The sequence below is a fragment of the Larus michahellis genome, chromosome 3 (genome assembly GCF_964199755.1).
Source record: "Larus michahellis chromosome 3, bLarMic1.1, whole genome shotgun sequence".
In the NCBI taxonomy this organism is placed as follows: domain Eukaryota; kingdom Metazoa; phylum Chordata; class Aves; order Charadriiformes; family Laridae; genus Larus; species Larus michahellis.
In genome coordinates, this window is record NC_133898.1 from 24,604,626 (window position 1) to 24,618,510 (window position 13,885).

Genomic DNA, 13,885 nt, shown 5'->3' on the forward strand with positions numbered 1-13,885 from the left:
CCTATAATCCCTTGGGAGACCCCTCTCTTCTAGCAACCCTTGCCTTGGTAAAACAGTGATTCTGTTTTTTCATAGCTGAGCAATACCTGTGCAATGGGAAATGTAAACAGCACCTTTATGCACCAAAGAAGGTCCTGTGGTGGTGATATTTGCTTCTTGGGATAGGAAATGGTTGAATTCAACATCAAGGTTTTAGATTAGCCAAAAAGAATCACAGGAATAAAACCAGTACTCAAAAGCTCACACAAACGCTATGTATTTTCCACACTCTAGCACTAGCTCCCACAACTGCAGAGATTATTTCCTGTTTTTCATGGGACTCACTCATTTGCCATCATATTTACTCTAACCAAATTATGACTCCCAAGGGAAACCTGGAAACTGCTGTGGAGCCTTACCTGGGGCCAGCATTAGGCTGGGGTCCAACACAGCTCTGTCCTACTGCTATCTGCTCCCTCATAACAGTCCCAGTGCAGATAAAGAAACGGTCCTCTTTCAGGTCAGGATGTAACAGTCCAGCCTATCCCACAGAAAGCCAGGCCTGACGCTTTTCCAGTAGGAAGCTTTCCCACGGGCAAGAATGAGCCTTGAGAAGCTGCAGAGATAAGTTTATAATGCAGTGATGACTCCTTCTACACAATCAGGAGAGAAAAACCACGGACACTTACTGCACCAGGCCCTGGGGCATGCTTGTAGCTGTGCAATACTACCAGAATACACATTAACAAACAGAGCAATAACAAGGTAATAATTGTGAAGGGGGAAGAAACCTATTTGGTCCACTCTGAAACTGAATTAAAGGCACCACAGTAACTTGCATATAACAGAATCTGACTCAAGAGAAACTGGTCCAGTTCTGTAAAAGCAAACCAGCCCCAAGGCAAACCTGAGCACACAGTGACTCTTTGTCATGCTTTGTAAAGGGTTATCACCCTGGGTTTTTTTTAGGTAGCACAGAATTGTAGCTCTGTCTGTCTGCATCTCTGTCAGATTGAGAAAGGGGGACTCTCCAGAGAAGTGGCCTAGCTAGTAACGGCATATAAATCGTCAGCCAAAACCAGAGATGTGTAAGTAACACAGGACTCTCTGAAGGCACAGCCTGTAGGATAATTTAAGCATGTCTTGATGGGGTAGAACTGTAGAGTAGAAAAATCTTCTTAGTGCAACCTGCTGTCAAACTGCATCTGAAGACATTTATACAGGGGAAAAAGATCAGAAGACTCATGGCTCCGCAGCCACTAAGTGGATACACCATCCATCCCTGACTGTCTGGCTATGAGAAGAATAGGTCAATTTGCAACAGCTTCTGCAGCAAGTTCAGTCTGTATCTTCCTCATCCCTGAAGCAATTCTGCAAAGGGCCATCTGATAGCAATCAAGTTCCATCAGCACAAGCCAGATAAAATGATCCCAGAAGGTACAAAAGGACTTGCTGGAGGTGGGGGGGCAGTCACGTGCTAAAATGCCTGTTATTTTTGCATGAAAGCTGGTTCACATACCACCATCTCTTTGAATAAGCAGAACAAGCACCTGACTGGTGAGAGATCTCCACAGTGCTCCTGAAACTCCCTCCTGCTCCATGTGATGATATGCACAGGAGTCTTTGCTCCTTGAAAAATCCAGGCTATTGCCAACAGGTTTTGTGTCAAGAATAAGTTGCTGTTCAGAGAACTGTGAATGATCTCATAAGCTGCAACATTTCCTAAGTGAGACAGGCTGCCGAGGAGAGAGAGGACTGATTTTGGGAGATAGCTGCATCCCTAGCAAGGGTCATGCATCTTGGCTCCTCCACAGAGGAGAATTTGTTGGAAACTCCATCCAGTATGGGGTAAACAGTGAGTTACTGAGGATATGCTTTCTGCCCAGGGGACTTCTTGCCGAAGGAGACAAGCCCCTTTGCAGCAAAATATGGTTAAATATGGATAAAATATGGATTGTGGCCAAATTTGGAAATAATTATATCTGCTCTGCTCGTATAACATTCCACAACTGGGCAACTGGCCCAAAGCCATTTCCATGCAAACCGACTGTAAGTCGCTATCCTCTTTCATTTAAATCCAATGAACTGCTGACTTACATCTGACCAAGCAAACAGCAAATACCCTGTGGCCCACATTATAAACAACTCCATAAATGCAGGGAAATCGAGACAGAGTTACTCCTTTGAAACATCTGGCAATCAGTTTGTCTTGGGAAGACAGGTCTTGGTGCTTTGGGTGCTGTTCGGAGCTGTGTTTCCAACTCACTAGCACTGTGTACCTCAACATCTAGATTTGATCACAGATCCCCCTCTGGCCAGATGAGAGTACAGAGCCCAAGCTGGTGCTCTGAAAATAGTCGTCTCTCAACTATGGTGGGAACTGAGGCTCCTTGCAACAAGCGCTAGAGCCTATAACTTTATAGGTCTATTGTGCTTATTAAGGTTTTTTTCAGTTCAGTGGTTAAAAACTGAAAACCATGCACCAAATTCACCACTAATGCACAACTGAATTCAATAAGGTTAGAGATGGGGTGGCTGCAGCTCACTGCTAAGATGCACATTATCTCCCTTGAAATGACACAGGCTGCATTTAGACTGTACGGAGAGATGCAGGGAATGGCAAGGGGAAGCACTTCCTGCAGAGCACATCAGCGATATCACATAAGCTTGCTGGGATCATATTTGCTTACTAGAACCAAGGAGCTGGCTCAGAGAGAGCACCTTTTCCCAGTGCTGAAACCCAGCTAGCCACGATTTAGAGAGAAGATTCCTGCTTAGAGGCTGGTGAATTTAAACAGATTTCTCAGGCACCTGGATTTACCTAATCTCATCTTTCCTAGCTCTCCTTGTGGCAGCAGAGCCAGTTCGGCTGCTCTCAGGAGATCTTGCACTGATCCTGGATGTTGAAGGCGTGGGGATTGGACCTCGTCTCATCTGCCCCGCTGTCTTTGTGATTGCCTTTGTCGTCCTGCAGTTTCCCTCCCTGACCAGCTCTCCACGCTCCCTTCTGCCTGCTCCTTCCCACATTGTGCCTTGGTACATATGTCAGGGCTTCAGTCTTGCTTATTTCTGCTTGTGAAATAACAGCAGGGGACCACATGGAGACCAACAGGTGCCTCTGTCTGAGGGTCTCATTCTGACTGCTGGTGCAGCCAAAAGATGCTGTCTGCAGGACTCCAGGGCAGCTGGGCCAGACAGTACTTCTGGTAGCATTCAAAAACATTTTGGCTATTTGGGGCATGGTATTTTCTCTCTAGATTTTGTCTTGTTGTTTATAATTTACCTATGACAACAACCCTGTCAGGTAATTTACAACCAGATATGGCCAATCTCACATATTTCTCGTATAAGAGCTTTCCAGAAAGCAATCCTATTTTTCTGAGAACTACCCTTGCTATCTGCCTACATCCCAGATGCTTTGCATCTCAATGAACATAGATCAAGAAAGCAAACTCATTGCAGGAAAATATGACAGAGGATAAAATTGACATATGTGGTACCGAAAACAGGCATCAGATATGAGTCTGAAAAACAATGAGAAGGATTTTGACAAATTTCTGCAAAAGAAACCACTTTCTTTTCATGGCAGTTGCATTTGAGACAGAAGTTATCATTAACCCAGAAAAACCTCAGCCATTTCCGTTTTAAAGCCTGGAACTTAATCCTACTTTCACTTATGTTTAATGGACATTTTGCCATTCACTGTAAAAAGGGCATGATCTTTGGAAAAAAAATAATCTCAAGTTATTTTTATTGATATGCATCACTGCCAGTCACACAACACTAGTTCATGAGGAAAACTTGTCCAAAACATCTGAACCAGTCACCTGAATTTCACTGACTGTGTTGACATATATATATATATGAAATGAACTTGTGCAATTACAACAGGATATTGCAGGTCTTCTTAAATATACATCATCTGTAGAGGTGAGTTTCAGTGTTCCTAAACCTCAAAGAAACCCACCAATCCAAACTAAAAACCAAAACAAACCACAAAACCCTCTGAAATGCCTTAGAAATGAAAAAGCCTAAAAAGAGATGCTAATAGAGATTATGGGCATATATCTTCTTACCCTGAACAGCCCAGTATGCAAGAGACTGCTGTAATAGTGCCCATACACAGGACTAGTTAGTAGTTTGTACCTCAGAATTTCCTACCAGCTGATCTACAGGGGCGTTTGGTGGCTCTTGACTCCTGTCACCACAGAGAAGAGCTGAAGCACAAGGAAGGAAGATGGCTATGGAAATCAACTCACCTTTATTCAATAAATAAATTGGATCATTAAAACAGAATAATGCATTTTTAGCACTTTTCATCTTAAATGTACAAAACTCACAAGCCAGATTTCTTAAAGGAAAGGGACTGTCTTTAAATGAATAATTTTGATTTCTTTTCTTGTCAGCTTTCTGCATTTAGAGCCTTTATTGGAAAAAAAAAAAAAAAAGCATTTAGTCACACTGGAAAGCTTTGCTAGAAATCTTGCTTTCCCACTGACAGATGAGGTACTCACACAATACCATCTTCTAGAAGAAGGAAGTATTGTCAGCCCTGGGAGGAAACAGTATGTGCTGCCTGCACATCATTTTGTCTGTCCACTGCTGAGCTGCCACACTTGCCACCTTTTTTTCCCCCCTCAGCTTGTCTGAGTAACACAGTTAAATTAGGGCTGAAATCAGATTGTTTTCAGCCTGCGCTCATCTTGAAGTTTGTTATATCTCCTTCACACCTGAACATGCCAGCACTGCCAACAGCTTGCCAGTTTTTGCCAGCTACATTGGTTTGTCTATTGGCTTTTCTGACAAGCCTTGCTGTTATTAAAATGTATGTATACTAAAATATACTTTGCACATGCTGCTGATGAGTTACATATAAAAATATGTACATGTAGTATTGCCACAGAGAAGTCATCAACTTCTGCCACTTTGAGGATGTGGTCTAGACCACGGCAGGAAAATGGGGCTGTTTTGACATTCATGAGCTGGTTAATCCACCAAGTAGCCCTCGTATGGCAAGAATGTGAGCCTGCATATTCATTAGAGGCTCCAAATCAACAGCAAACATGGTTGAGACTCAGAAAGGAGTTCCTCAGAAGAAAAGCAAGCAACCAACCAACCAACAAACCCTCTCAACAAACAGTGTTGTCAGCAAGCCTATCCTTGCCCAAATAAGTCTGAGCTAAAAATCAAAGAACCTACATGCCCTTCAGATGTAGGAGATTTCTAAGACCTTCCACTAAAATAACTGTCATTTCGTCTGTTTTCTGTAACTACATTGGGTTCTTTGTAGTTAACGCATTTAGGATTGTTTAAGGACAATTCTGGGAGTTTTAATGGCTTGTGAATAACCACAGAATGGACTGCTGATGTAGTAATGTCTTCTAGCTTTCATAATTATGACTCCAGCAAAGATAGATAGGGAGATTTGTATAAAATAATAACAAACTTGCATTTCAAACGGAAGATTTTTATGTTGCATCTAAAACATGTCTTACAATGTTTTACATTTTATGCCAGTGCAAATAGAACTAGATGGAGACAGTCCCTTCCTTGAAGAGCTGGGAACAACTAAGACACCTTTGTTGGATGCCCGAAACAAGAGAAACCAGTGCCTGGTCATTCTGCATGCCCAGAGGTCAATGCTAAAGGAAGTAGCAGCAATGCAGAAGACTTGGGCATTTGAGATGTTTAGAAGAGTACCTCAGTGCCTCTGAAAAGATTTGAGAGGTGTTACAGACCTGGGAGGAAAGAAAGACCACCACATAGGGGTTATAATGGCTAACACCTAATACGGGGAGCCCAAGCTCAGCAAGTTCCTTTCACTGCCAGCAGAGAGACATGTGAAGACCACATGGAGCAGGAATTAATTCAGACACTGTTAGAATTGCAGGGAATGGGGATCCTCAGGATCTCTGCTGCACAGCCAGCCCACAGACCCAGATAGGCTCTTCACAACGGGGTCCCCAATGCGCTTTGGGAATGCTCTGGGGCCAAGAGGCACTCCTGGCTCCCTCAACTCTAATGAAGATGAGAGCTCTGCAGTGGAAGAGACAGACAGTCTGCACCAAACCTCGATGGAGGTCAGGGCATCAAGCACGGATCAAAGAAACAAGCATCAGTTGCTCTTAGATCTGTTTCACCCCCTTTCGATGCCAAAGGACAGACCAGCAGTGGAGTTTAGTAACAGGCTGCTTTAGCAACAGTTCATTCTCTGCTCAGCTGCAACTTTGTTTAACTTAGCTAACAGTAACTGCAGAATTTTTCTTTTACTAACTGTTGCCCAGTAGTTAGAAGCCAGTAGAAAGCACGTATTATTTATTCAGCTAGCTTTGATAATGCCCACCTTATGAAACCACAGCCACAAACAATTTTCATGTAAAGCTTTTGAGGCTTATTGGTGAATTCAGACAGACAAGCTCTTTCTGCTTGATAATGCTTTAGTAGGGGTTATGTCAGCTATAATGGTCTAAGATAAAATGCAGTTTTACTGAATTAAAAACATTTCAGAGAAATGTGCCAATTCAGTTTCATGTCAGGATGGGAAAAAGTCAAAACATTCTGTGAAGATAAATTGCAATGGTTTGGTTTCCTGTTTTCAATTTGCTTGATTTTTTTATATTTCATTTCCACAGAAAAATTTAAATTAGTTAGTATTGTACTGACAATAGCAGAAATGAAGGCCTTTGGTATTAGTGAAATGAAATGATCTGGTAGGTCCAAAGACCATTTAAAATTCATTTTATGGATAATTTCAAATCTTCAAATGTCCGGTTCTTTTTTTTTTTTTTTTTTTTAATTTGCAATTGAAAGAAAAATCAAGCATGATAATTTCTCAGGAAACTGACTACCTAGTTTCTGATCAGCAGCATTGCCAGACATAGCAGAAAGGGAAACAAACCACCTGAAGTTTGAAGATTTATCTAGTCTTGGATTAGAGCAAGTTTCTTCCCCATACACTGAGTGGGGAAACCAGAAAAAGCTTGCACTGCCAGGAGCCATGTTGTACTGTACATGTTTTTTAAATAAAAAAAAAAAAAAGAAAGAAAAAAGAACAAGAACTGTACTATCCACTGCTAGCAATCCAACATCTTTCAGAAGATATTCTGCATTACACTACACGATATATGGCACAGCTTATAGTATAACTAAAAGTTACCTTCAGGAATCACATTGTAAACTCCAAAAACAGAAATAAAAAGCTAAATCGTTTCCCTATAAACACTCAATTTTCATCAGAATTATGAATGACTAAGTTTTACGAAAGACACGGATGTAGACCATAACAAGTTCTCCCTGCCATCCTCAGTTCCCAACCCAGAAGGAGCCTCTGAGCCTCCAGACCATGCGGGTTTTTGGGAGACCGCCTTTGTGAATCATCTTGACACACCACGATACCTTTTCCCATTTGAGACTTCTAGGAAGGCTGCGCCCTCTCCTGGCAGTTTAGGACTCGGCAGCAGTGACTGATAAAGCCGCTTTGCTGCCCCTAACAAATCAAGGCTGGACCTTGAAGTTACCAGTTACCTGCTTGACTTAAAACCTCTATTGCCCTACGCAGAGGGGCTTCACATTAAGACGGTTATCTCAAATGACAACGTTTTTTCACCATGCTGTAAGAAAAGAAATTGCTTGGAAGTATATGCTTTTAAACAACAAATAAAAAGCCAACCCAACCCAAACCACAAAAAAAAAAACCCAAACAAAAAAAACCCCAAACCCACCAACATATGTTTGAAAATGCATAGAATACCACCACTCTAGAAAAAATGTCCATCATGTATATAAAATGTCCAATAACATACAGTGTTTACAACACATGCAATTCTGTAAAGGAAACTTTCACATGTTGAAAATATAACCTTGAAATTAGTGTTGTAACCCATGGATTCAGTTTCACAGAACTAATACATAACATGGCTAATGCTATTATAAAGAGTCAGTCTGCCTTCGTAAGCAAACGTAATCTCCTTCAACCAGCAAAGCTTACGCAGGAGTGACTGAAGAAATCCCACACATCTTGTCAATCATTCACACTATGCCAAAGTGAAGATCACCTTCATTTTTTTTATATAGAATGCTTACGTCTCATCTGATCCTGCATTCAAGTAAAATTAATTTTACAGACTCATAACTGATTATTGATTAAAGCTTGTGGTCCCAGGAACTACTGAGTATCACCAAAGAAAGAGAAGGAAATTTCTCTCTGGTCAAACTGGCAGGGACCATTTGGAGGGATTTTCTGCCTTTCTTTGTAGCTTAGGATATGAGTCACTTCCTCAAATCAGCCGGGAATTTTACTTAACAAATTTCCTTCTATTCTAGGACCTAATTACTGACACTGTCGATCTTTCTTGCTCTCTTTCTGTTGTACGTGGTTGTGCTTGTTGCTTTGGTCTTTTACAAAGAAGGGCTTTACACTTTTTTTTTTTTTTAGCACGTTGGGCTCAGATTGCTGTCTGGGGAGTTTATGGACAGTGTGTTTATTCTGTATGCTCATTCAAATCATTGATACATCAGCTGTATAAGAGAAGATAATTATTAAATTACTTCCTCTAATTATATTATTTACAATGTTGCTGTAAGGATGATTACCACTCATGGCCAATGACCATCAACGAAACACAGCTGGAACGGGAAATGATTCTTCACGGACTAACACCACACACTGAGGTATATTTTAAGCTCCTGGAACTTAATGGCTACTGACAGATATGGGAAGAAACAATCTAGTTTGTCTGCTGCTTTACAACAAAGTATTCCACTGCTTTTATAGATTCTTCTACTGCTTTTATAGATTCTTCTCTGCACCCTTACAATTTGTAAAGCATACTGTTGTACACTGGGTGAAGGTCAAAGATCTTTGACTGCTAAATTGCCCTACCTTCCAGTTCCCTCACCGCTTCGCCTTCCGTCCTGCCAGGTCAGCACAAGCTTTACACTGCGTTTTCTGACACTAAGCTGAAAAAAAGAAAACAGCCACCAGGCGGCGCAATGTAATACTCATACAGCTCATTAACAGTCACCTCTGAGTACCTTCAGCTACTGTAACAGGATTCCTAATGTACCAGAAACATCCTATTAATGATACAATTTCCCCATACTTCACAAAGGCCTTATATTGCTTATTAAATTAGCAGATTAATTATAATTACTGTCAAACGCACTTGAATCATTTTTATTCCACAAACCTATCTCAAACATGAAAAGTTCTACAAATAGCCTTGCTATAAGCCTTCCTCAGCCAAACTACCATGTGTTCAGATATATGCTTAAGCCTCTGTGGGAACAAAGCTTTAATATTACACTTTGATCACTATTTTATTATTGTAATTTGCCAGCATGTTGTAACTGCTGTACAGTGTTCAGTTCACTATTGTCAAAGGATGAACGTCAGGCTTTGCACATTATTTAAAACCATGTTATGCATTTTTAAAGATCTAACGTGCTGGTAGTTCTGACAATATTCACCAGTACAGTGTAAACAGGTATTAGAAAAGAAAAAAATAAAAATATTTGAAAAATGGAAACATGCATGTGTTGTTATTTCTCATGACTTAATTTAGCAGTTTTGCTGTAAACATTCTTTCACCTATGAGGTCAAACCATTGTCTAGTTGTGTTCCTTGGGAAAAGGGGCAAATAAGATATATAGAGAAAATACTAAAATTATTTTTAAAAATAGCACATTTCATTGAATACCTTTTTGACAGTCTTTCTACTTTTTCAGAATTTGCACAACCAACAAGCAAACAAAATGGTAAAAAGCTAAAGCATTATTTGACTGGTGTTGCACTTGCCACTGGCCTATGGACACACCTTCCCTACGAAGCGTAGGCACATACAAATCTCTTTTTCCAGGAACAAATTTGTACCAAGCTACTCTTTGAAGGTGGTAACTCCGGCAGACAAGGTTTCAGCATGATGCAGACGGGCCCGCAGGGACTCCACCTGGACTAAGCGGGTTACAGACTCTGAAGTTGAGGGAACTTACCCCCTGGTCACAACGAGACATAAAACGTGGAATAGTGGTATGGCAGCCCATTCCACAGGCGGGTTTGGAAACAGGGTTGCGGGATCATACATATGGGATCAGACTACCCCGTACGCACACTTCAAAGGGGCAAAACTTTGCAGCAAACCATTTCCTATGCAGAAATATTAGCCTAACCCTTAAGACTTGGAAATGAAACCTGCCCACAGCACAGGCACGACGACCGCGTTGGCGGTGAAGCTCCTGCCAGCAAAGCGGAGCTCTTCGGCCTGCTCTCCTCCACACCACTTCCCCAAACCACCCGTCAGCTGCAAGAGGGGATTCGCCCCAATTCCCTTCTTCTATTTGGGATGGGGGTTTTTATGTCAGCGCCTCTTCCTACCACCTCTCTGCAGGTGAACGCCCGCACGGCCCCAGCCTCCTTCACAGGATCCCTGACAGGATCCCTAGCACCGGGAAGCAAGGGTTTCACCTAGCGCAGCTCACAAGATACCTCTGGGGAGAAAGAAAAAAATATAATATTTTTAAAAATTAAACCACCTCACATCGCCTTACGCCAGGACACGGAAAACACCGCAACCCAGCGCTGCCCTCTTCCTCCCGAGCTCAACATGGCGGCCGCGGCATCATGGCACCGCCTTACCCCCTCGCCCAAGATGGCTGCCCCGCCGCGGTAGGGGGCGGCTTGCCAGCACTTAAGATGGCGGCGGCGCGGTCCAACCACCACCTGCTTCACCCGGTGAGGGGGGGGTAGGTAGCAACGCAGCGGCGTTGGTCGCTCGCTTATTTATTTATTTACGTGTCCGCCCCGCCTGGCCGCCGCTGGAAGCGTGGCGGCTCCGGGGGCGGCGGCGCGGTGCCTGCCGGGAGGCCAAGTGGGCGGTGGCGGGGCAGGAGGCGGTGGCCGCCGGGAGGGGGCCGGGCCGGCAGCGACGCGGTTCCTGTCGCCGTGACATGGGTTCCCCCTCCATGGCGGTTGCCGCGGGAGGCCTCAGATAACCGACCGCGTCCCCTCTTCCCCTTCCCTCCCTTCCCCCTTCCCTCCCCGCCCGCCGCCATGCCCGCCCGGGCCCCGCCGCCCCTCGTGCAGCCCTCAGGTAAGAGACGGCGCCGCCGCTACCGCCGGAGCGGCTGGTTTCCACCCCTCGGGTGGAAAGGGAGGGGAAGGGAACCGGGGAAAGCGGGCGGGCACCCCTCTCCGTCCTCCGGGGGCCTGCAGCGGCCGGGGCCCTGTCAGGGCATCGCGATCTCCGTCCATCCCCAGGGGAGGGCGGCGGGGCCGGGCCGCCGAGCCGGGCGGGGTGAAGCCCCTCAGCGTTCCCCCCCTCTCGCTGAGGCGCTTCTCCCTCAGCTCGTCCCACCGGAGCGAGGGGGTAGGGTCGGAAGGCTTTGTCCTTCGGCGGGGTGGCAGCCGGCCTGAGGCGAGTGTCGTCCCCCCCCGGTTTTGCGGGGTTCAGCGGGGCCGCGGCTGGGAGAGAAGGCTCCGTGGTGGCGGACAAGAAGTTCTGCCGTGCTGCGTGTTTGGTTGTTTGTTGTTTTTTTTTTCCTCCCTGATAAGCTTTCTTTTTTTTAAGGGGTGTAAAGTGTGTCCGTTGCTAAAGATGACATGCTAAGGCAGGGTTGTAAAATGGAACAAATAGCTGAAATGCTGATTAGGTGCCGACGCTTCAGTTTGCTATTATAAGTGGCTACCTGATGAACCAAAAATATTCTTTTTTTCCTTTGAGAAGACAGTTCCTTAAACCCAGGGTTAAACCTTGGGACCCCTTCCAGGCATCAGTAAGTTGGATTCTTGATGGCGACAGCTCCTTCCTTCCAGCTTCAGCACAGAAATTGAAACCTTCAGAAGTTTGATGCTCCTTTTAACGCAAACGTCTCGTTCATAAATGAAGGGAGTGAGGAGAAGAAGCTTCGTTGACACGAGCTGTGCTTACATTGGTCGTATAAGTTTAGTTTTCACGCACAGTGTGCAGCATGATGGGCTTCATTAGAACTGATTTCTTCAGCTGTTGAGTCCATGGTATAGTGAGTTTGATGAATGCTGCTTTTTAACTGGGCTGGTCCTTGGAGGTTGAACAAAATTAAAAGTATTTCCTCCTCCTTTTATTCTCTGGGCATACGAGCTAGACTTGGAAAACCAATTAGCCTACTTTAAGCGTAAAAATGTTAGGTTGTATTGTCGGTGCACACAGAAGTTCGTATGCGTGCTCACACAGCTAATGTGTGGGTAGCGGTTCCTCATCCTGAAGTTGGAGCCGTACCTGGAGGAATATAACATTAATTGGGAGAGCCGGTGGAAGAGGTGAAGTACCTGTGGCTACCGAGGGGTTGTGGTTTGAGGGTTTTTTTTATGGTGTTTTTTTATTTTAAACATTCCTTTCCTATCGGTGAAAATAAATAGGAGAAATTTGACGATATGAGAATTTAACCTTAAAAATACCAGTTAATTGTATAGTAAAGGGACTTCAGAAAAGCTAATGTGGCTATGGTGTTTCCATTCCACGTGATGTTTGCATAAAGTACACATTGTGTGACCTTCTAAGGTCACGTGAAAGTATGACCTCTTCTTTTTACTTCCTTAATTTGTTTACAAGTAAGCAGTTGAAGGATCTCTGTGTCAATAGATCAGTTCATGCTGTCCAGTTATTTTATTATTATTTTATTTTTTGTTTTGTTTAGCAAAGGATTTAATAGTCTATAAAATTCAGTTATACATGCTGAATCACATTCGTTACATGTTTCTGTTGATGAAGACAGCGTGTGATCTTCCGTTTATATTTAAAAATTGCTTTAGTAACTTACTAAGTTAATGCATGCATTTTAGTGCCCTAATTACATAAAATAATATTCTGAAACTCTAAGGGCTTTGAAAAGACTTGTCTTTCACAGGGGAAATAATAGAGCAGCTTAGATGGACTTCTGTCAACTCTTTGCCCTTTCCTCTTGAAATATTCATAGAGCTTTCTTTGCGGCTATGTAGTGGTATCAGTTGGAAACTCAGCCGTGAAGAAACTGATGCTGGATCTGGTTGTTTTCACTATACTCAGCAGCATACTCTTCTTTTAGATGCTCGTTATCTTTTTTGACAAAATGTTCATTCCTTTTTGTGCTCTTGTACTGTTTGGCAAGTTAAACTATGTCTTTGTGAACGTTTCAGTGCAATGACATGCTAACATTTTCACGGGGATTCAAAATACTCATAACTCTTCTGGATAGCCCTCTTAAGGAAAGTGCCTTAGACCCTACTTACTGCTAGGTTTCAGAAATCTTGTCTGTTAATTTTATTTTCCCTTTGTGCAGAAAACACACTGTGTAAGCTGCTTCTCTGCACACAAAAAAATGTGCCTTGTTTGAAAACTGACAGTCTCATTTCCAGTAGACTTTATTCCATGCTAATGTCTTTAGCAATTAAAGTTTTGGATTGGTACTGCAAGAAATGTTTCTGTACTGGTACCAGTGGCAAGTTGATGTAATGAGTCTGCTTCTGTAAGGCAAATAATTTGGATTTTTCAAATCCAAGAGTCCTGTTTTGGAAGAACCCCAAGGAAGGGCAAATCTTGTCTTCGCTTTAGTAGGTTCTAAAGTAGGTTTCCAGGGGAAGGAAATGTGAAACTTCAAGTTTGTATGTTTCTTGAAAAGTGATGGAAAATAGATTTTATTCTTTGAAGTATTAGGTGTACCTCCTGTATTGTGTCTTTTAATACGAGATAATGTCTGTAGGTGGGATAAATGATGAATAATGTAAGCCTGTTCTTGCTACGTGTGTTTAACTTGTTTCAGTCAGGGTTTGTTTTTTTCTTTTCTTTTTTTCCCCCTCACCTGCTTGCTCTCTGCATGTTGAAGAAAATATTTGTTCACTTAAAAACAAGCACAAGTGTGCAGTAATGGAGGGAAGACCTATGGTTGTTCACCCTAA

At 43.1% G+C, this 13,885-nt stretch overlaps 1 protein-coding gene and 1 long non-coding RNA gene across 5 annotated transcripts in view; one reads left to right on the forward strand and one right to left on the reverse strand.

The window, feature by feature from the left end:
- LOC141740458 (uncharacterized) overlaps window positions 1-10,644 on the reverse strand; it is a 26,494-nt gene extending 15,850 nt beyond the window's left edge. Inside the window, exons 1-2 of the long non-coding RNA XR_012586043.1 lie at window positions 10,510-10,644; window positions 8,861-8,937 (exon numbers count right to left, since the gene is read on the reverse strand). This is a non-coding gene — a long non-coding RNA (uncharacterized LOC141740458). The remainder of the gene's footprint in view (window positions 1-8,860; window positions 8,938-10,509) is intronic.
- A 202-nt stretch (window positions 10,645-10,846) lies between these two features.
- Window positions 10,847-13,885, forward strand: part of AFTPH (aftiphilin) — a 48,061-nt gene continuing 45,022 nt past the window's right edge. For 3 of the 4 annotated variants that reach the window (XR_012586042.1, XM_074579244.1, XM_074579245.1), the window contains exon 1: window positions 10,847-11,066. The gene's annotated coding sequence lies outside the window, so the exon portion shown is untranslated. The remainder of the gene's footprint in view (window positions 11,067-13,885) is intronic. The other variant, XM_074579246.1, reaches the window with a different exon arrangement.